The following is a 22939-nucleotide window of genomic DNA, read 5'->3' as shown; positions in this document are numbered from 1 at the left end:
GTGCACTGGGCTTCTAGTCTTAAAATATTTTTGTATTGTTTAAAGTGTTACATGTCTCTTTCTTCCTGATTGCCCCCCCACCCTCGGCCACTCCACCCCTCCAGGGCAAGCCCCCACCACCCCAGTGTCTGTGTCCATTCATTATGCTAATATGCATGCATACAAGTCCTTTGGTTGATCTCTAACATACACCCCTCCCCTGTCTTCTCTCTGAGATTGGACGGTCTGTTTAGTGCTATCTTGTCTCTGAATCTATTTTTTTTTTTTTGGCATCAGTTTATGTTGATAATTATATCCCACATATGAGTGAGATCATGTGATATTTATCTTTCTCTGACTGGCTTATTTTGCTTAGCATAATGCTCTCCATTTCCATCCATGCTGTAGCAATGGTAAAAAATTACTTCTTTTTTATGGCAGTGTAGTATTCCATTTTGCAGACGTAACACAGTTTTTTAATCCATCTATTTGCTGATAGGTATTTAGGCTGTTTCCAAGTCTTAGTTATTGTAAATTGTGTTGCTATGAAGACAGGGGTGCATATATTCTTTCTGATTGGTGTTTCTGGTTTCTTGGTATATATTCTTAGAAGTGGGATCACTGGGTCAAATGGAGTTTCATTTTTAACTTTTTGAGGAAACTCCATACTGTATTCCACAGGGCTGCACCAGTCTGCATTCCCACCAGCAGTGCACAAGGGTTCCTTTTTCTCCACATCCTTGCCAGCACTTGTCCTTTGTTGATTTCTTGATGATAGCTATTCTGACAGGTGTGAGATGGTACCTCATTATTGTTTTGATTTGCATCTCTCAGATTTCTTTTTCTGTGCAGAAGCCTTTTATTTTGAAGTAGTCCCATTTTTTTTTATTTTCTCCTTACTTTCCATTGCTCTAGGAGCTGTATCAGTAAAGATATTGTGATGATATATGTCTGATATTTTGCTGCCTATCGATTCTCCTAAGATTTTTATGGTTTCCAGTCTCACATTTAAGTTCTTTAATCATTTTGAGTTTGTTTTCGTGTATGGTGTAAGTTGGTTATCTAGTTTCATTTTTTTTTGCATGTATCTGACCAAATTTCCCAGCACCATTTATTGAAGAGACTGTCTTGACTCCATTGTATGCTCTTGCCGCCTTTGTAAATATTAATTGAGCATAAAACTTGGATCTATTTCTGTGTTCTCTGTTCTGGTCTATTGGACTATATGTTTGTTCTGGTGCCTGTACCAGGCAGTTTTGACCATGGCTTTATCATATAGCTTGATATCTGGTATTGTGATCCCTCTAATTTTGTTCTTCTTTCTCAGGATTGCTGTGGCTATTCAGGGTCTATTTTTATTCCAGATGAATTTTTGGAGAGTTTGTTCTAGGTCTGTGAAATATGCCATTGGTATTTTAATGGTGATTGCATTGAATGTATAAGTTGCTTTGGGTAGTATGGACATTTTAATGATGTTATTCTACCAATGCATAAACAAGGTAAGTTTTTGGATTGGTAGAATCAACATCAATCCTGTAGTTTTATGAGTACAGGTGTTTTACTTCCTTAGTTAAGTTTATCCTAGGTTTCTTAATTTTTTCGGTGCAATGGTAAACAAGATTGCTTTTTTAGTTTCTATTTCAGTGAGTTTATTATAGGTGTATAAAAAAGCCATAGATTTCTGGGTTTCAATTTTGTATCCTGCTACATTGCTGAATTCATTTATTATGTCTAGTAGTTCTTTGATGGAGTCTTTGGGGTTTTCTATGTACAGCATCTTGTCATCTGTGAATAATGACAGTTTTACTTCTTTTCCAGTTTGGATGCCTTTTATTTCTTCTTCTGGTCTCATTGCTATGGCAAACACTTCCAGTTCTACATTGAACAAGAGTGGTGGAAGTGGGCATTCTTCTCTTGCTCCTATTCTTATGGTAAATGAATTTAGTTTTTGCCCATTGAGTATGATGTTGGCTGTAGGTTTGTCATATAAGGCTTTTAATATATTGAGGTATGACCCCTTTATTCCCACTTTGTTGAGAGTTTTTATCAAGAAAGGGTGTTGGAATTTGTCAAATGCTTTTTCTGCATGGATTGATATGATGATGTGATTTTTGTCTCTCAATTTGTTTATGTGATGTATCATATTTATTGATTTGTGAATATTGTACCATCCTTGCATCCCTGGAATAAATCCAAGTTGGTCATGGTGTATGATCTTTCTAATGTAATGCTGTATCCAATTTGCTGGAAATTTGTTGAGGATTTTAGCACCTATGTTTATCAAGGATATTGGACTGTAGTTCTCTTTCTTTGTGGTATCTATCTGGTTTTGGAATTACAGTAATGCTGGCTTCATAGAAAGAGCTTGGAAGTTTTCCTTCCTCTTGAATTTTTTGAAATAGTCTGAGGAGGATAAGTTTTAGTTCTTCTTTGGATGCTTGGTAGAGCTCCCCTGTAAAGCCATCCAGACCAGGGCTTTTGTTTGCTGGAAGGTTTTTGATCACTGCTTCAATTTCTTCAGTAGTTATCAGCCTATTCAGGTTTTTTTATTCTTCCTGATTGAGTTTTGGAAGCTTGTATTTTTCTAAGAATATGTCCATTTTGTTCTAAGTTATCTAGTTTGTTGGAATAGAGTTGTTCATATTATTTTTCCATAATCGTTTGTATTTCTGTGGGGTCAGTTGTTACTTCACCTCTTTCATATCTGAATTTGTTTATTTGGGTCCTCTCTCTTTGCTTCTTGGTGAGCCTGGCTAGAGGTTCATCAATCTTGTTTATCCTTTCAAAGTACCAGCTCTTGGTTTCATTGATCGTTTGTATTGTTTGTTTGGTCTCTATGTCATTTATTTTCACTCTGATCTTATTTCCTTCCTTCTGCTTCCTCTGCTTTTTTGTTGCTCTTTCTCATTCTTTGAGTTCTAGAGTTAGATAATTTATTAGCATTTTTTCTTGATTCTTGAGGTAGGCCTGTAGAGATACAAACTTCCCTTTCAAGACTGCTTTCACTGTGTACTGTAGATTTTGGATTGTTGTATTTTCATTGTCATTTGTTGCAAGGATGCTTTTTATTTCTTCTTTAATCTCTTTGGCAACTCAATCATTGTTTAATAGTATGCTATTTAGCCGCCAAGCGTTTGATTTTTTTTCATTGTTTTTATTATAGTTGATTTTTAATTTTATGCCATTGTGGTCTGAGAAGATGCTTGATATGATTTCTATCTTCTTAATTTGAAGAAACTTTGCCTGTGTCCCAGTATGTGGTCTATCTTTGAAAGTGTCCCATGTACACGTGAAAAGAATGTGTATTCTATAGATTTGGGGTGAAATGTTCCAAAGAAATTAATTAAATCCATCTGATCTAGTGAGTCATTTAAGATTGATGATTCTTTGCTGATTTTTTTTGTTTAGAGGATTTACCCAGTGGTGTCAGTGAGGTATTAAAGTCCCTTACAATGACTGTATTGCCCTCCAAGCTGGGACTTGCACGTGGCAATGAGAGGACTGTGCCCTCTCATCAGGCCAAGGCTTGAACCTGTCCAAAACACTGTAGCGGCTCCCCACAATAAAGTTTTAATTCTGTTTCTTTCTTACTAATGTTGTGGCCCCACCCCATAACAAAGAAACAATTTCCGGAGGATGAGGCCCAGGAATCAGGATTTTAAAAAGATTCCCAGGTGATTCTAATGTGCAGCCAAGGTTGAGAACCACTGCTATAGATAATATTAAAAATATATCTAAACGTGCATTTCTTTGTCCAAAAAATGAGCATGTTCAAAAATTAAATGAAGAAAATTTGGTTATACTTGATGGAGATTTTCACACATATGTGAGTGATGATTCCATTGATTCCACAGGTGATGCTGAAAAGGAAAATTTTCCCATTGAATTTCTTATTAGTATTACTCCTTCTGGAATGCTGTGTCATAAAATTGAAAGTGTGTGCAATCATCATGCTATTGAGAAATTTCAATAGTAAAAGGGTCTTTGTAATGGCACGATTTATTATCAAAAGATTACAACCTAACATTATCGAAGCTGAAGTATTAACAGGATCTGCAGAGGGAGAGGCTGTTCTGATTCCAAGAATTAGTTTGTCCCTCCTAACACTGGCCTCCCATTTAAATTGATTTGACGACAGTTTCCCATGATGCCAGCATTTGTGATGACTATTGATAAATCACAAGGACAAACTCTAGACAAAGTAGGCACAGTCCTACCTGAACCCATTTTTGCACATGGTCAGTTATATGTTGCTTTCTCTCGAGTTTGAAGAGCATGTGATATTACAGTTACAGTACTAAGTACTTCATCACAAGGGAAATTAGTCAAGCACTCTGAAAGAGTTTTCACTCTTAATGTGGTGTACAGGGAGATATTAAAATAAGTTTATTCACTTTATCAGTCATTGTTTGCATCACTGTTGTTTTTATATCATGTTTTTGTTGTTTTCATATCATGTTTTTGTCATTTTTGTATCATGCCTCTGTTGTTGTTATATCCTTTTGTTACTGTTCATTTATTAATAAATTTATATATTATTTTCATATACATTTTACTAATTTCCTTTCATCTCTCACACTTCTATTATAGAGAAAGGGCAAATAGCAATATTAAAATATTACTGCTAATTAATTCTCTTTTTTTAAAAAAATATATTTTATTGACTTTTTACAGAGAAGAAGGGAGAGGGATAGAGAGTTAGAAACATCGATGAGTGAAAAACATTTATCAGCTGCCTCCTGCACACTCCCTACGGGGTATGTGCCTGCAACCAAGGTACATGCCCTTGACCAGAATCGAACCTGGGACCCTTGAGTCTGCAGGCAGATGCACTATCCACTGAGCCAAACCAGTTAGGGCAATTAATTTCCTTTTAATGTGCATGGATTTCATGCACCAGGCTACTAGTATTCAATAAAAAATAATAAAAATAATTTAAAATAATAATTTAAAATAATAATAATTAAATATATATTAAAATATATGTGAAAAAATTATATATAAAATTTTTTTAAAGTTTCTTCTTTCTTTAATCTATCTATCTATATACTAATCTGTTTTGGGGAAAGGTGAATAGAGTAGGAGCAGATAGGCATGAGTTTGTTGAGTAAAACTAATTAAGCTATTAGTAGAAAAAGAGAAAAAGCAAGAAGGGGGGGGGAGCTTAAAATAAAAAACTAACAAGCAATCAAACGAACAACAAGAAAAAAATTTGGCTAGCAAAGAAAGAGAAAAGTGAAGGGTGCATGGACTTGGAACAGAGGAGAGGAAATTAGATATGAGTAAGCCAACAGGACTAATATACTAGTAATGCATCAATAGAGCAGATAAAGAAGATCAATTTTTTACAAGGAATAAAAAGAAAGGAGAGAGAAAATCTAAAACAGGAACAAGAGAAGAGAAACAGGTTGAAAAAAGGAGAGAGCAAGAAAGGGTTGGCATAAAGGAAAAAATGAGATAGAGTAAAATAATGATAAAAAATAAAAGTAGCATGTAGAACACTAGTCTAATAAAAAAGAAAGAAAGGTTAAAAATGATAATAATAAATAAAAGTAATAAAAAATAAAATAGAGGAAAGAAAAAAGTCTTTTAAGTAAAATATTTAAAAAAGGAAAAAAAGAAAAGCGTGAAGTTTGTTCACTTCAGCTGAGTATTTAATGTCCCATGGGGGTTGGTCTGAGACCCCTCTCCACTGTTCTGTTTGTCACATCTCAGCTTCCTGCTCAATAGCACAGTGTTGAAGCTCCCAGTGATCCGTCACTCCTCTGTGTCAGATGCCAGAGCCTTGGTTTCAGCCAGGCGGGACCAATATGACCACTTTGTTTTTCTGCCTGCTTTCAGTTGTACTTACACAGGCATCTATTTCTGACAAGGCCTCCAGGTGGTGGTGTTTCCGTATTAGTTTCCCGGACTAAATGGCCCCTCCACCCAGTCCTCGAGGGCTCCCTGGTGGTATTTTGAATCTCAAGGCTGGGTGTGGCTGCACTGCTAGGAGGGGCCTGGTCTTCAGGAGAAAAGTGTCTGTTCAGGGTTGGAGGGATCAGACTGTCCAAGAGCTGGCTTTCTGATCATCTCCCTATTTTGTTCCGCAGCTTCCACAAAAGCACCTTCCCCTGAATCGCAGCCTCACAGAGTGTTTATAATCAGAAGATCCTGGGTTTAGCGAGTAAAAGCAAGGAAATTATAAAGACAGAGCAACTGTGCTGCTGCACGTCCCTCTCCCCGACCACCCTGGCACTGAGCGGCCAGTGTAGAACTTCAGGATGCCGTTCTGGGTGCAGCCTCCCATGTGAAGTCGAAATGTGGTTAACAGTGTCAAATCAAAGAGAATCCAAGAATACTATCAACCCAAAGTAAATTCTTCTACAATGTGATCAGTCAGCACTTTAACCAGATTTGATTCAGTAAAAACCTGAGCATAGATGCCATGTCATAAAAGTTTGTTCAGTAAATAAAAGAAAGGTTGAGCTTTGGCCAGTGTAATCAGTGTTTAGAGTGTTGGCCCTCACACCAAAGGGTCACAGGTTCAATTCCTGGTCAAGGGCACATACCTGGGTTGCAGGTTTGAACCTGACCCTAGGTTGGGGTATAGTGGGGAAGGCAACCAATCTATGTGTATCTATCACATTGATGTTTCTTTTTCTATCTCTCTCACCATTCTCTCCTCTCCCTCTCTCCCTCTCTCTCTCTTTCTCTCTCTCACCCTCCCTTCCACTCTCTCTAAAAATCAGTGGAAAAAATATCCTCAGTTGAAAATTTTTTAAAAAATTAAATAATTTAGAAAAAATGAAAGTTGAAAATAGCTATTGGGTATAACAGAGATAATTGGTCTCCTGGGTGTGAATCAGACAATTATATCCAAAAGGCGCATACATTAAGGGAGATTTGATTTATTTTGTTTTTTAAGCTTAGTGCATGGTTAAATAATGATGACAAGACTTAGTACAATGCATAGGGAGGAGGCAATAGTACATGGAGTAAAGATAGTGGGATTAGCTTGTATGTGAGAGTAATATTTTTGCTTTTACCAGAAAGAGACAAAGATGTTGAGTCAATTTGGTCTACTTTATAACACTTCCTATAACTAACAGGAAAATAGTAAACATTTTTTTTTTTTTTATAATGAAAGCTGCATTCTGTCCAAACCAGAACTGATTTAGATCTTAAAGTTTATCTTTAGGAAAAGATAAACAAGAAAACAGAAAAGAACATAATGAGCTTAAATGTGCAGATGGTTAAAAGCAAACATCTAGAACAGCAATTTAGAGGAACGTGATGTCGACCAAGAGAGTCTAGTTAACCTCTCATTTCTGGTATGTATTGCATATTTAATCACAGATGGTGTGTGCACATTTGTGCCTGAGCATGCTGCCTCTAAATGAAAACGCCTCTAGTCAATGCCAGTCCTATTCTTCAGATGCCAAATGCACTTTCAGCCCAATGTCCCTGGTAAAATCCCAGGATTTTAAAGATGTTCCCCCAAAAACTCATTGCTATAAAATATGTTTCCTTCTCCTTTCCCTGTATCAGTACTCTCACCATCCAGTTTTATAGTCCTAAAAATATGTTTGAACAATCATTCACTTAAACAAATAACCCTTACTTTTTCTAACGTTATACCATATTTTTTCCCCTCATGGACAATATATTTCCTACACTGACAAATAGCATTTAAATCATTTATGCTTCTTGAATGCTTGCCTGAGTCACTGGTCATATTTTTTAAACAAATTTGTGGAGTTATTGATAAGTAGTTCATTATTAGTCATATTTTTAATTGTTGCTTGAACACTTTAAACTCTTTGACATCTATCTATACTTCAACATTTCTGTCACATATGCATTTTAAGTTATTGAAATATATTCTTATAATTTATACTAAGTGTAAACTATAATAAATAATCAAATAATCTGTTCTGTGTTTTGGAATTATAGTAGGGTTAATAAATAATATTGGTCACTGTATTTGTGAATCTACAAAATGGGGCACAGATAAATGCGGGGTTAGAAGAGTTAGAGAACAAGAGAATAATGGTAAGGGTATACTAATAACACTGAATAATTATGAATAATATTTAAATTTTATAATTATTGGCAATAGTATGCTCTTTACTTTTTTACTCTTCATATCTTATGAGATATGTGCAATTATAATGATCACATCAAAGCAGAGAGATGAAGTTGAGATTTAGAGAGATTAAATGAATTTTCAAAGATCACACAGCTAGTAAATAGCAGAGCCAAAATTTAAACTCCAGTTGTCTGAATCTAGGAAGTATTTTCAAGCACTGATCATAATTCAGGTTAGGCCTTGTCCACAATTCGAATTTGAGCACTTGTTCTATTGATGACTAGCAATGGAACCTTGAGAAATAAAATTTTAAATCTCAATTACCTCTGTTCTATACTCGCGTGATGTTTGTGTTAGGCATTAGGGTAATACCTGTTTGTGTTGGGTATATTTCATTGCTTCTACAAAGAGACGATAAAACCTCTGCACCAAACAAGATAAAAGCTTAGTTATCTCTCCAATCACTTCTAGAGATTTATAAATGGGCTGCTGAACTAGCATGGAAAATAGCCCACCTGAAGGTGATAAAGAGACTGAACTTTCTTATAACATTTTTACTTATCATCACTTAGGTAATTAGCTTATTTCACACAATGCCATACATATTTTAACCTTTGTAATGAGAGAAAAAGAAAATGGAAAGCCAACAGTTGCTTTATAAGATACTATACTTAACTTGCAAAAATTGCTTCTTTACTTCTGCTTTTATTCCCTTGATAAAAATAAATTTTATGGCCACACCTAGAGTGAGGAGAGAATGATAAAAGTAGTTTCTAGTTGAGTAACATGTCGGTAGTGGAAAAAGGTACCTCTGATCTCCCTGTAAGAGAAGGTGCCATGAGGAATGCAATAGGCTGACAGCAACCAGTATCTGCACTGTTGGAGTCACTGTAGCAGTTACCCAAAGTCACACCCTGCTGGGCCTGCACCAAGCCAATGATTGAGCTTGTTGAGATACTAGAACTAGACCATTTCTGCAAAACTTGGAGCTCCTCTAACAGATAAGAAATCACCTGGGTTCTTCTTGGTTTGGCATATACATCCTCAAAGCCACACTTAACTCAGACTCTTATTACCCAATCATCTACCTTCCATTCTCCCTTTTGCAGATGCCCCACTAGGTCATGTGGAAAGGTGCTCCTTGCCAGTTCTTAACACTTTCCCAACCTGGAGTTTAAATCTTCTTCACATCTAATTCTGTCTTGTCATATGCTACTCAGAGAACCCAGAATGACATAGATAGTGGTGTGCTGAGGGTTTCAATCAAACAAGAGGAAGAATAGAGTAGATCTAAGACACTCTGTAAACATTTTCAATTCTGTTTCACCAAATATCTATTCATATAATTTCCCAAACATCGAACACATGGACACTCTTTCCAATGAAGACAAATTAAAATCCCATGCACTTCATCCAGTTCAAAATGCAGGATCTCTAAATAATGTGATGTCTCTCTTATCCTGCCTGTATATGATTCTGAAAATGATTTATAAATTTTTAAAAATGCTATTTATCTTCTCACATTGGATATGCAATGAAGACATTGAACCTTGTTGAATACAATAACTTCCATTTGGAAAAAGAGAAAAGGAAATACACTGAATTATTAGTTTCTGTTAGGTGGGAATCAGGGAGAATCCTATTCTTTTAATAGGGTAAGTTCTTTGGGCCCATTTAGTCTGCATCTGGTTCTCCTCTCTGGAAGTAACTCTATTGTGCCTTGTTCTCTATATGGCTCTTGGTTTTGCTCTTGGAGAGATATTTCCCTATTGCCTTAGGGTGGATACTATCAATATTCACTAATAATGGGCTACCCTCTACTTATAGTTAGGTAAAGGAAAAATTGTTCCTCTGTGTCCTCTTGAAGTTACTTATGGTCCCATGATATTCTTTGGCCAGTGAAAAAATGGAAATATCATTATGATAATATAAAAACATGTTCACATGGGGCCATCTTCTCTGGAGAGGTGTCTAATTTCAAATCAAATTTTGTAGATCCAAGTAAAAAACATTTTTATTTTATTTTACTTTAAAGAGATTTTGAGCTGGTAGCAAAATTCAGTCTACACTGACTAATGCATCAATTTTTCTGCATGTTCACATTTAAATGACCACTGGAATATGTGCCTTCTCTTCTTGCTAGGGTAGGCTTGCAGCTGTGGGCAAACTACAGCCCATGGGCTGGATCCGGCCCGTTTGAAATGAATAAAACTAAAAAAAAAAAAAAAAAAAAAAAAATAGACCGTACCCTTTTATGTAATGATGTTTACTTTGAATTTATATTAGTTCACACAAACACTCCATCCATGCTTTTGTTCCGGCCCTCTGGTCCAGTTTAAGAACCCATTGTGGCCCTTGAGTCAAAAAGTTTGCCCACCCCTGCCCTGGGGGCTTTCTTGTTCTTTTTATAGTTCCTTTAGGTGTAAGGTTATAATGTTTGAACTTTTGTTTGTTTCTTGAGGGAGACCTTCATTGCTATTAATTTACCTCTCAGGACTGCTTATACTGAGTCCCATAAATTTGGGTTTGTTTTGGTTTGATTTTCATTTGTGTCATGCTATCTTTTGATTTTTTGCTTGATCTCATTGTTAACTCATGAATCATTTAGTAGCATGGTATTTAAACTTCCTTGTGTTTGTGTTATTTTCAGTGTTTTTCTTGTTTTGATTTCTAATTTCATACCATTGTGGTTGGAGAAGATGCTTGATATGATTTCAGTCTTCTTAAATCTATTGAGATTTGTTTTGTGTCATTACATGTAGTCTATATTGGAAAATGTCTCATATGCTTGTGAAAAGAATGTATATTCTGTTGCTTTGGGGTGAAATGCTCTAAAACTATCACCAAAATCCATCACTTAAGACCACTGTTTCCTTGTTGATTTTGCCTGGAAGACCTATCCATTCATGTCAATGGTTTTAGAGCCCCCTACTGTGATTTTAGTACTGCCAACCTCTGCCTTTATATTCATCAAGATTTGCCCTATATATTTAGGTGCGCCCATGTTGGGTGCATAAATGTTTACAAGGGTTATAACCTTTTGTTGGGTTGATCCCTTCCTCATTATCTCACGTCCTTCTTATATGTCTTGTCTCTTATTATAGCCTTTGTTTTGAAGTCTTTTTTTGTCTGACATATTTTTTAAATTTATCTTTATTGTTGAAAGTATTACAGATGTCCCCTTTTCTTCCCCATTGACCCCTTCTAGCCCATCCCTGCCTCCTGCCCCAGGCCTTCACCACACTATTGTCTGTCATAAATATTGATACCCATAGTGTTTTATTTGTTTCCATTTGTATGAAATATCTTTTCAATCCTTTACTTTTAGTATGTGTGTTTTTTTCATTCTGAATTAGGTCTCTTGTAGACAGCATACATATGGGTCTTCCTTTCTTATCCATTCCAGCTATCCTATCTCTTTCAATTGGAACATTTAATCTGTTTACACTTCAAGTAATTATTGACGGGTACATATTTATTATCATTTTATCCTTTATAATTATGTTCCTCTTTTTTATTTATTCTTATTAAAGAAGTCCCTTCAATATTTTTTGTAATACTGGTTTGGTGGTAATGAAATTTTTTAGCTTTATTTTTTGTCAAGAAGCTCTTTATTTCTTCAATTTTAAATAATAGCCTTGCTAGTTATAGTAGTCTTGGTTATAGGTCTTCGTTTTTCATTACTTTGAATATTTCACTCAAATCCTTTCTGGCTTGGGATGTTTCTGTTATGCAAGTAACTGACAGTGTTATGGGAGCTCCTTTGTAGGTTGGTAACTATCTTTATCTTGATGGCTTTAAGATGTTTTTGTCTTCATTAAAATATTTTTATTAATTACAATTGATGTAGACATACAACATTGTATTAGCTTTTGGTGTACAATCCAGTGATTAGACCATTATATAACTTACAAAGTGAGAACCCTAATAAATCCAGAATCCATCTAGCACCATGCATAGTTATTACAATATTAATGACTAAATTTCCTATCCAATACTTCACATCATCATAACTGTTATGTAATTACCAAGAAATCTTAATCCTTTCAATTTTTTCACTGATAATCCCAACCCCCTCCCATCTGAAAACTGTCAAAATGTTTTCTGTATCTGTGAGTCTATTTCTGGACTGTTTATTTACTTTGTTATTAAGATTCCATATCAGTGAAATTATATGGCATTGGTTAATAAGATTATATATGTTTTAAGTGCACATGTCTATGATATTGTCTTGTGTGCTGGTCACCAAAATTAAAATTTTCTTCAGATACCTTACATTTGATTCCCTTTTCCCTTTAGAACTGCTCACTCCCCTTTCCCTCTGGTAACCACCATACTGTTGTCTCTAAAATTTTTTGTTTGTTTATTTTCTTGTTTGTTCATTTGCTGCTTATAGTTTTCTATCCCACATGTAAGTGAAATCATATGGTTCTTAACTTTTTCTGTCTAACTTATTTCATTTAGCAAGGTATTTTTAAGATCTATTCATGTTGTCACAAATGGAAGTATTTCATCTTTTCTTATGGCTGAGTAGTATTCCATTGTATATATGTACCACATTTCTTTTCATTTTGGGTTTTGGGGTTCTCCAAATAAATACCCAGATGTAGAATTGCTGCATCCTTTATTTTCTCTGTTGCAGTATTCTTTTTAAAGTCACTTTTGCCTGGTATAACCTTTGCTACAAAACATTTAAAAATTTATTTTCATGAAATATTTTGTCTTTAAACTTTGCCACTTTAATTATGATGTGTCTTGGTGTGGGCCTCTTTGGGTTCATCTTATTTTGTACTCTCTGTGCTTCCTGGATATGTGTATCTCTATTCTTCACCTGCCTAGGGAAGTTTTTAATTATTTAGTCAACCAGGTTTTCAATATCTTACTCTCTTCCTTCTCTTTCTGATACCCCTATGATATGGATGTTGTCATGTTTGATGTTGTCCAGAGGTTCCTTAAAATATCCTCATTTAAAAAAAATTATTTTGTCTTTTTATTGTTCTGATTGGGTGTTTTTTGTTACATTGTTTTCCAAATCACTAATTCAGTCATGTGTCTGATCTAATCTGTAGTTCATTTTTCTAGTGTATTCATTTTAGATATTGTGTTTCTCTTTCTGACTTTTTAAAATGTTTTATATGTCCTTTTTTACACTTACTGTTTTGTTGTTGTTATTGAGGTTCTTACTGAGATCATCCGTTCTTCCTCTCAGTTCTTTGAGAATCCTTATAACTATTGTTTTGAACTCTGTATGGCTGGTAGATTGCTTGTTTCTATTTCATTTAGGTTTTGTTTATTTTTCCAGTGATTATTCCTGCTCTTTTATTTGGGGTATGTTTCTTTAGTCTCCCCATTTTGGCAGCCTGTGTATTGTTTCTATGTATTAAGTAGATCTACTATGTCTCCTCGTCTTGGAATGATGGTCTATGGTGTAAGTGACCTGCGGGCTCAGTGGCACAGTCTTCCTGATCACCTGAGCTAGGTGTTCAGGAATGTGCCTTATGTGGGTTATGTGAGCCCTCCTATTTTAGTTGAGACTTGATTACTGTTGTCATATTCATGGGGGGGATTAACCTACAGGCTGGCTAACTATGAGGATGGACCACAACCAGAGTGTATGAGATGCTGTGAAGGGGATGACCCTACAAAGCCCAATTAGCCCCAGGAGGGTTTGGTGCCTGCTCAAATCTCCCTTTGGATGTACTAGTTGTGGAGTTAATTTGGTCATGCTCTCATGTGGCCTGAAGCTTGTCACCTAGTGAGTTGGTTTTGTATCCCCTTTTTTTGTGTGTGTCAGGGGGAGACTCTGGCACAGTTCAATGTCAGGTACTGCCTATGACCTGCCCTGGGATACCTGTTTGAATGTACAAAGCAACCCACAGTTTATGACAGTCTTTGCTGGGCCTGGGTGCACATGGGAGGGTCCAAGTTGCATACCAAGACCTGCTTCCACCAGCACCACGCCCAGCAGCAGGCAGGTCAACAAAAGGTCTAAGGCACCCTAAGATCTCTCTTTGTTTACCATGACAGTTAGGCTGTGTTACTAAAAAAGCCTCTGGTCATACGAGTTGTGTGAGGTAGATTCTCAAGTGAGTCACCAGGTAGGGGTGAGTGTGGTTGATACAGATTTAATCTTGGCATCAATGCTGGGTCTGAGGCTACCTAGCAAAAGTCTCACTGTACACCAAGCCCAGCTGCAACTCACCTGGGCCTGTGGACCTTTGTGGCAGGGTGAGTTCTCGGGGGAGGTCAGCAGAGTTTATCAAGATAAAACAGGCCAAGATTTGCACGTATGGAGGGATGGCTTTTCACAAGAACAGGGGTGCCAGTTGTGTGTGTGAGAGAAAAATGAGTCTCACAACTCAGTTCCTCCCTATGTATCTCTGCCATCCTTGAGTCTGCCCAGATCTCTTTGAGGACCCCAAAGAAAGTCTGCACTGTGCCCCTGGCTGGCCACAACCAGCTGACTTCTCTATAGGACATGAGCTTGGTGGAGAAGGAGCACGGGTAGGTGGGGTCAGTGGATTACTCTAGGCTTCTGCTATGTGACGGGGAGTGCTTGACCCAGGAAAAATGGCATTTGTTGGTGGGATGGGAGAAGGACTCAACTCAGGGTCCTTAGGGTCTGTCCCTTCAGGCCTGTCCTCAAAGCCACATACCCCAGTCTCTCCCTGATAACTCCAGTTTGCTCTGAGTCACCTTCCCTCTGCTGGGACCTATGGTGAGTGGCAGTGAATGAGATTTTGTGTGCTTAGCCCTTTAAGAGGCCTCCTGAGACTTCAATCTGTCTTTGGTGAACATAATCCCTGTTGATTTTTACAGCCAGATCTGTTGCGGGCTCCTCTTCTTAGCTCTTGTGCTCCCAGCTGGGGAACCTGAAATAGGGTTGAGACCTCTTGCTCCTCAGGGAAAACCTTTCAGCTGAGATATTCCTCCAGATTATCAATGCCCTATGTGGATGCAAGGTCATCTCTTTTTGCATATCTGCCCTTCCTACCAGTTTTGATGTGTTTTCTTCTGTAAATCCTTATATGACTTCTGTTCAGCTAGTCTTCAGTTGGTTATTAAATTTGATTGTGCTATAATTTGATTGCAATTCTGGTTTGGTCCTGAAAGGAGTTTCGCTTTCACCTACTCCACTGGCATCATGGATGTCACCAAAAAGAGTTCTAAATGGCATCTGTATAAGTGTCAACATTTAAAGCATTATCCAATGCCTTTTGACAAGAAATACTTACGGAGGTGATGAGTATTCAAACATGGCATTTTTTACTCAGCCTGTACAAATTATGACTAGAAATAACATGTATCACGAGCCTAGTATGCCAATCACTCTATAAATATTCTATCATTTAATTATTATGTAAGCCTAGCAGAGAAGTAGAAACTAACTCTCCAAAGTAAATTTTCCAAAGTAACATAAATTATACAGCCAGGGTTGAAATTTAGGATCATTTGCTTCTATAATCTATATATCATCTGTTATCCAATGATGCTTAACATAACTCAATACAATTAAAATAAAAACAATAAAAATTATTTTACAACACTCCAGGATATTAACATGGTTTAATATCTCATATTAGATGTTATTGCTCAGTTGGCCTCAAAATTTCTGATTTCGTTGAAAGGTGCTGAGATAGCTGATCCCTCCCAAAGAATACAGATGAATATTGTCTTAGCTTTCTAACAAAATTGAAGAAGTTTATTAGAAGAAATGATAATCCTTATAGAAGAGAGCAGTACAGTGAGCAGTAAGTTTTAAGATAGGATTAGTTGTAAAACACAGTGCATAGTGAACTTTCAACATTAAATGACCGACAAAGGCCCTAGCTGGTTTGGCTTAGTGGATAGAGCATTGGCCTGCAGACTATAAGGTCCTGGGTTCAATTTTGGTCATATGCCCAGGTTGCAGGCTTGGTCCCTGGTGGGGGGCGTGTAGAAGGCATCCAATAAATGATTCTCTCTCATCATTGATGTTTCTATCTCTCTCTCTCCCTCTCCCTTCCTCTCTGCAATCAATAAAAACATAAAAAATTAATAAATAAATAAAAATTACTGACAAAGATTATATTACTTGCTGGGGCTGACCAGCAGACCCTGAGTGCTGGATGAATGATTACTCTGACACATGTTTCTGTGAAAGAGAGGACTAAGGGACTCCTTGGCTTGAGAAACCAAACAGCCCTGTTCTCCTGCCACCTTAGGCTTTTACTGTAACAACAGCTTTCACTAAAATTAACTTCTAGATACTATCAGCAGGATATGTATGCTTGAGAAGACACATAGGTCTGCAGTGTCCTTTAAGCAAGGACGTCGTCTAAAGACTAAACATAAAGATTCCAGTAAAACACCCAGGGTCTCAGACTTGTTAGGAAAAGTCAAGGTAGGGGTAGTCGCCTTCTGCCAGCACCCCATTGCCCCCCTCTGCCCCTCCCCTCCCGGAGTTTCCAAGGTTCCAACCTTTCGGAGATTCCTCCTTACAAACTAAGTCACGTGTTTTCCCACAATTACTACAAATTATTATTTGGGTACAAAAGTAAAATATTCACCTCTATAGTATAGAACTGTTGCTATGCTATTGCTCTCATGGTTTGTTTTACTTTGAACTTGTTTACAGTTTAATAATTTCCAAGGGTAACTCATTATATGTTGTCCAACTTTGCAGTTTAGAAGTCTAGCTTAATCTTAGACATGCTTTATGAGGCATATTTCTATGACCATTTTAGAGTTGTAAGGATTACCTTTTGTGCACAACAGATTCTGAGTTATATTTATGATATCTTTAATTTTCTTTATAAAATAAATATATTAAAGTCTCCTCCTGAAATACTTGATTACCGTAAATGATGTTTAGTAGGATTTTTTTTTAAAAAAAATGTTACAATAAAATGACTTATTGCATCACTGCCTTTTTATATTTGGAGTTTAGGATAGACAAATAAACATGCATTAATATTTTTTCCATATGCATACAATTTATTAGGGAGCACTTTTTTTATTATTGACATATTACTGACATAATACAGAAGTCCCCCATGTTCTTCCACTTTTCCCACATCTACTCAGCTCCTGGCCCCCTCCTCTGGCCTGGACCACACTATTGTCTATGTCCTTGGGCTATGCATATATGTTCTTAGGCTAATCTCTTCACCTCTTTCAACCAGTCTCCCCAACCCTTCTCCCTCTAACATTTGTCAGTCTGTTCCCTGTATCCATGCCTCTGGTTCAATTTCTTTCATCAGTTTATATTGTTCATTAGATATGACATATAAGTGACATCATATAGATTTATCTTTCTGATAATCAACAGGTCCATCTATGCTGTCACAAAAGGTAGGAGTTCCTTTTTTTTAATCCTCACCTGAGGATACATTTTTTTTTAATTTTTTTTTAAAATGTATTTTATTGATGTTTTACAGAGAGGAAGGGAGATAGAGATTTAGAAACATCAATGAGAGAGAAACATCGATCAGCTGCCTCCTGCACATCTCCTACTGGGGATGTGCCCACAACCAAGGTACATGGCCTTGACTGGAATCGAACCTGGGACCTTTCAGTCCACAGGCCGACGCTCTATTCACTGAGCGAAACCAGTTTCGGCCCTGAGGATACATTTTTACTGATGATTATAGATAGATGATAGATGATAAATAGATAGATAGATAGTTGATAGATAGATCGATAGATAGATAGATATCAATGTTTTGAAGAAACAAACACCCATCTGTTGCCTTCTGCATGTGCCCACACCAGAAATCAAACCTGCAACCTAGGTATGTGCCCTGACTAAGAATCAAACCAGCAAACTTTCTGTGCATGGGAAGACACTCGAACCAACTGAGCCACACTGGCCAGGGCAATAGTTTTTGTTTGTTTGTTTTACAGCTGAGTAGTATTCCACTGTGTAAATACACCACAGCATTTTTTGTTCACTCATCTGATAAATACTTGGGCTGTTTCCAGATCTTGGCCATTGTAAATAACACCAGTATGAATTTAGGGGTGCACATATTCTTTCTAATCAATGTTTTGGTATTCTTAGGGTATATTCCCAGAAGTGGGATCACTGGGACAAAAGGTAATCCACTTTGAATTTTTTGAGGAAACTCCATATTGTTTTCCACATGGCTACACCAGCCTGCATTCCCACCAGCAGTGCACTAGGGTTCCCTTTTCTCCACATCCTTGCCAGCACTTTTTATTTGTTGATTTATTGATGGTAGCCATTCTGGCAGGTGTGAGGTAATATCTCACTGTAATTTTAATTTGCATCTTTCTGATGATTAGTGACTTCAAGCATTTTTTTTTCATGTGTATTGGCCATTGTATGTTCTCTTTGGAGAAGTATCTATTCAGTTCCTTGGCCTATTTTTTTAATTAGGTTGTATGTCTGCCTGGTGTTGAGTTATATAAGTTCTTTATATATTTTGCAAATTATCTTTTTATCAGACATATTATTGGCAAATATGTTCTCACATACAGTGGGTTCCTTTACATTTTGTTGATGGTTTCCTTTGCTGTGAAGGTTTTAATTGGATATAGTCCCATTTGTTTATTTTTTCCTTTGTTTCCCTTACCTTAGCAGATATATTGGCAAAAATAATGCTATGAGTAATGTCTGAGATTTTACTGCCTATGTTTACTTCTAGGATTTTTATGGTTTGTGACTTACATTTAAGTCTTTAATCCATTTGGAGTCTATTCTTTTGTATGGTGTAAGTTGGTGGTCTGGTTTCACTTTTTTACATATGTCTGCCCTATTTTTAATCACAAATAAATGTTGGACTAATGATGGTTTTGCGCTAAATTTAATTTTGACATTTGTTTTCATCCAAAATTACTTAATTCCTTCTAAAACTCTTTTAAATATGTTTGAAGAGCTAAGTTAATAGATTTTTTAATTAATGGCATAATCCACCTGGGAGCACTTAATAATTAAACCACATTAAAATACTTTCATTTTGGTGCTTATAATTTACTGTCATCCTTAAGTCCATAGTGTGATTGATAGGTGTTTAACAAAACTGTAATGAGTTAGAGGAAGTTCAGTGGCATTTTCTTAGATGATTTGTTTGGGAATTATAGAAAAAACAGAATTCATGTGCGACTGTAGATAGACAATTTCTTTCATTCAATCTTAACAGCAGGAATGTGGGGAAGTTAACCTTTTTTAGAGAAACATTAATTTCTCAAATGAACATCACTGAGTGACAACTCTGAACTAAGCACTATGCCAAGAACGAAGAAAAGACATATGAGTAAGATAGTAACTCTTGCCAAGGATTCATACTAACCAAAATAACAAGCATTAAAAAGGTAATTGGGGATTCTGTTTCAAAGTTTGGAACTAAATTAATCTGCTTACCCTCTTGAAAACTCGTTAAAATCATTTAAAAGATATAAACCCATGTCAATAAACAGAACAGTAGAGGAAGGCCATTAATGGGAAATTTCGTTTCCACCAATACCTGAAAGAAGAACAGTTAGAAGTGTGTTGGCTGACAAAGTAGAGCACTGGAAGCCATGGTACAGGACATTCTCAGAGAGCCTGAAAAAGAGGAGAAAGCTGGTCTGCCAATGCTGAACCTCAGGGGATCTCTGGACTGAGGTGGAGGTGCCCTGGCATGGAAGGCAGATCATTTCACAACACCTCTCCCTCCATTCCTGAATATAAGATGATTAGAAGACAAGCATCTACGTCCTGGGTAAATACACATAAAAATATAAGTATATGACTGGGAAGGGCTGGAATAGCTGAAATTGCTCAGAACAAACCATTTGCATTGACATTTGTGAATGCTGAGTAAAATGAAGAGTCTTCATGAACTCATCCTAGAATGAAGCAGATCATTTGACAAGTTTCACTCATGAGTGAAGAACACTTACTATACTCTCTATTTTGCTTCGTTCTAAATATAATAAAATAATTCATTACTAAACAAAACAAAAACTGTTCCTAGAAGGAAAAAACATAACATTCATGGACATAGAGAAAACATTTATTAAATGGGAAAATAAAAAAAATCACAACCCCCCCCCCCGCCAAAAAAACAACAACACTAGAGACAGTATGTTAATAGATATTTAAGCAATTCAGAGCAACCAAATTCAAATTGAAAGTAATGTGTAGAAGGAGATTTGAGGAAACTGTGCAAAAGATAGTATCAAAAATCACTTAGGAAATAATTCTTAAAACAAAAGGTTTCAATTACAAACTATATATATATATACATATATATATATACACATATATATATATGTATATATGTGTATATATATATATATATATATATATATATATATATATATACTTTTAGGTATACCATTATTGCATCTAAAAACAAGCATTAATAGAAAATTCTGAAAGCCTTTTAATATTTCTTTATTCAACTTAAAATGAAAAGATACCTATTTCTCCTTTTTATTTGAAATAATGATTGTGGCAGTACCAAGATAAATAGGTCAATAATTTAGGCAATAAAACTAACTTAAATATACATACTTTATTTCAGATTTTCTTGTAATATTTTATATTTTATTCAATGTTTATACATTAAAAATTAATTCCAGATTTACATAGGAGAGGAGTCCATTAAATTCAAGTAATCTCTACATTTTGTAAAGTTCTGGATAGTCTGAAAATCCAATGAAAACATTGCTAGAAGAGATGCAAAGGTAGTCTGTTTAATCTCAGAAGAAAAAGAAAAAGAATTTGAACAAATTATATGGGAATCCTGGACTGTGTTCTGGATTTTTATTTATAAAATTCAAATGACAAAAGTTGTTTATCATGCATTTTCCTTTTTATTAAATTTATTGGGGTGACACTGGTTAACAAAATTATACAAATTTCAGGTACACAATTCTGTAACACATCATCAATGCACTTTATTGTGTGTTCACCACCCCAAGTCAAGTCTCCTTCCATCAAAATTCATCTTCCCTATGCATTTTCAACTTAAAATTTTATGCATGAACATAACCCTCAAGCCTAACATTTTCCATTCTAAATTGTAGATTCCTTAAAATTCCCAATTTCTCAATTTCCAGAATATATATAAGCTTAAATAACCATATATCAAATGCCTGAACTAGGCTACATACTAAATTAGACCTGAATAGATACAAATAAGAATGAATCTTTATATGAAAGACTATCTAAAATGTATGCCATTTTAAACTTGGTTTTGGATCTGTTGAAATTTAATTAATGAAATTAAGTTGAAACTTATCTTTTTGGACCCATCATATTGAAGTTTAATTTAATAGTAAAAGTTTCTGAGATAAAAGTTACAGCTATCTAAAAATTAAATGAGCTATTTTGAGAGATAATAATGTGTAGAGAAAAGTAAGAGATAGTAAATTCTTTATCCATATGAATTCATATTATCCTATATAATAAAAGAGTAATATGAAAATCAACCGTCACTCCCTCACTCGGTCACAAAGATGGCGGCGGCCATGGAGTCGGAGTGAGCAGGAGGCTTGGGTTGCCTCTGGCGATGGAGGAAGCCAAGCTTCCAACCTACACTGGCCGGCCCTCGGCTCTGCTCAAGGCTACAAAGTTTCAATTATAGAAGTTAAATGAAATCCAGATACCTGCTTCCAGCCTGCAGGCATGGCCAGCCTGAAAACAGCCCTCAGCCACTCACCCAGGCTGGCCAGGCACCCCAGCGGGACCTCCACCCTGATCCAGGACACCCTTCAGGGCAGACCAGCCAGCCCCCACCAGTGCACCTGGCCTCTATCCTATATAATAAAAGGGTAATATGCGAATTGTCCCTAACAGCAGAACCACTGGGAATGACTGGTCACTATGACACACTCTGACCACCTAGGGGAAGATGCTTAATGCAGGAGCTGCCCCCTGGTCATCAGTGCGCTCCCACAGGGGGAGCTCTGCTCAGCCACAAGCCAGGCTGACGGCTTCCAGTACAGCGGTAGTGCTGAGAGCCTCTCCCGCCTCCTCAGTAGCGCTAAGGATGTCCAACTGCAGCTTAGGCCTACTCCCTGCTGGCAAGTGGACATCCCCCAAGGGCTTCCGGGCTGCCAGAGGGATGTCTGACTGCCAGTTTAGGCCCTATCCCCCGGGGAGCGGGTCTAAGCCAGCAGGTGGACATCCCCTGAGGGGTCCCACACTGAAAGAGGGCACAGGCTGGGCTGAGGGACCCCCCCTGAGTGCACAAATTTTATCACCTGGCTTCTATTATATATATATAAAAGCCTAAGTGACTGTTATGACCAGTTGACCAGTCACTATGATGCACACTAGCCACCAGGGGGCAGATGCTCAACACAGGAGCTGCCCCCCCAGTGGTCAGTGTGGGAACACAGCCAACCTCCCATGGCCAGCCAACCTCCTTTAGTCCCCCCCAGCCAACCGGCCCTGAACAGCCCCTATCAGGACTGGATGAGATGGCCCCAATCGCACCAATTGCCGGCCAGTAGAGGGTCCTCACCTGTGCACGAATTCATGCACTGGGCCTCTAGTAAAGTTATAACAGCCACACATACATACAAGGATATGAATTCATGGTCACTTGGGGATGCTCAATAAGCAGTTACTTGATCTTTGGATTTAAAGCAAATGTATGATGATGTGTAGGTTAGGGGGGGGTTGTTGTAATAAAGAATATTTGTTTGTTTTTATATAAACTACACTAGGTAAAAAATAAAATCTACTTTATTAAAAAAACTTTACTGTTTAAAGTATTACATATGTCCCCCTTTTCTTCCCACTGACCTCTTCTAGCCAGCCCTCAATCCCCACCCCTGGCCCTCACCACCCTTTGTCCATTGGTTATGCATATCCTATCTAATAAAAGAGAAACATGGTAATTAGCATAAGTCCATTACCCTTTCCATTGGCTAATCAGCAAGATATGCAAA

Source organism: Myotis myotis, unplaced genomic scaffold (genome assembly GCF_014108235.1).
Source record: "Myotis myotis isolate mMyoMyo1 unplaced genomic scaffold, mMyoMyo1.p scaffold_m19_p_3, whole genome shotgun sequence".
Lineage (NCBI taxonomy): Eukaryota > Metazoa > Chordata > Mammalia > Chiroptera > Vespertilionidae > Myotis > Myotis myotis.
The sequence above is the reverse complement of the archived record's forward strand: the minus strand, read 5'-3'. Positions refer to the sequence as shown.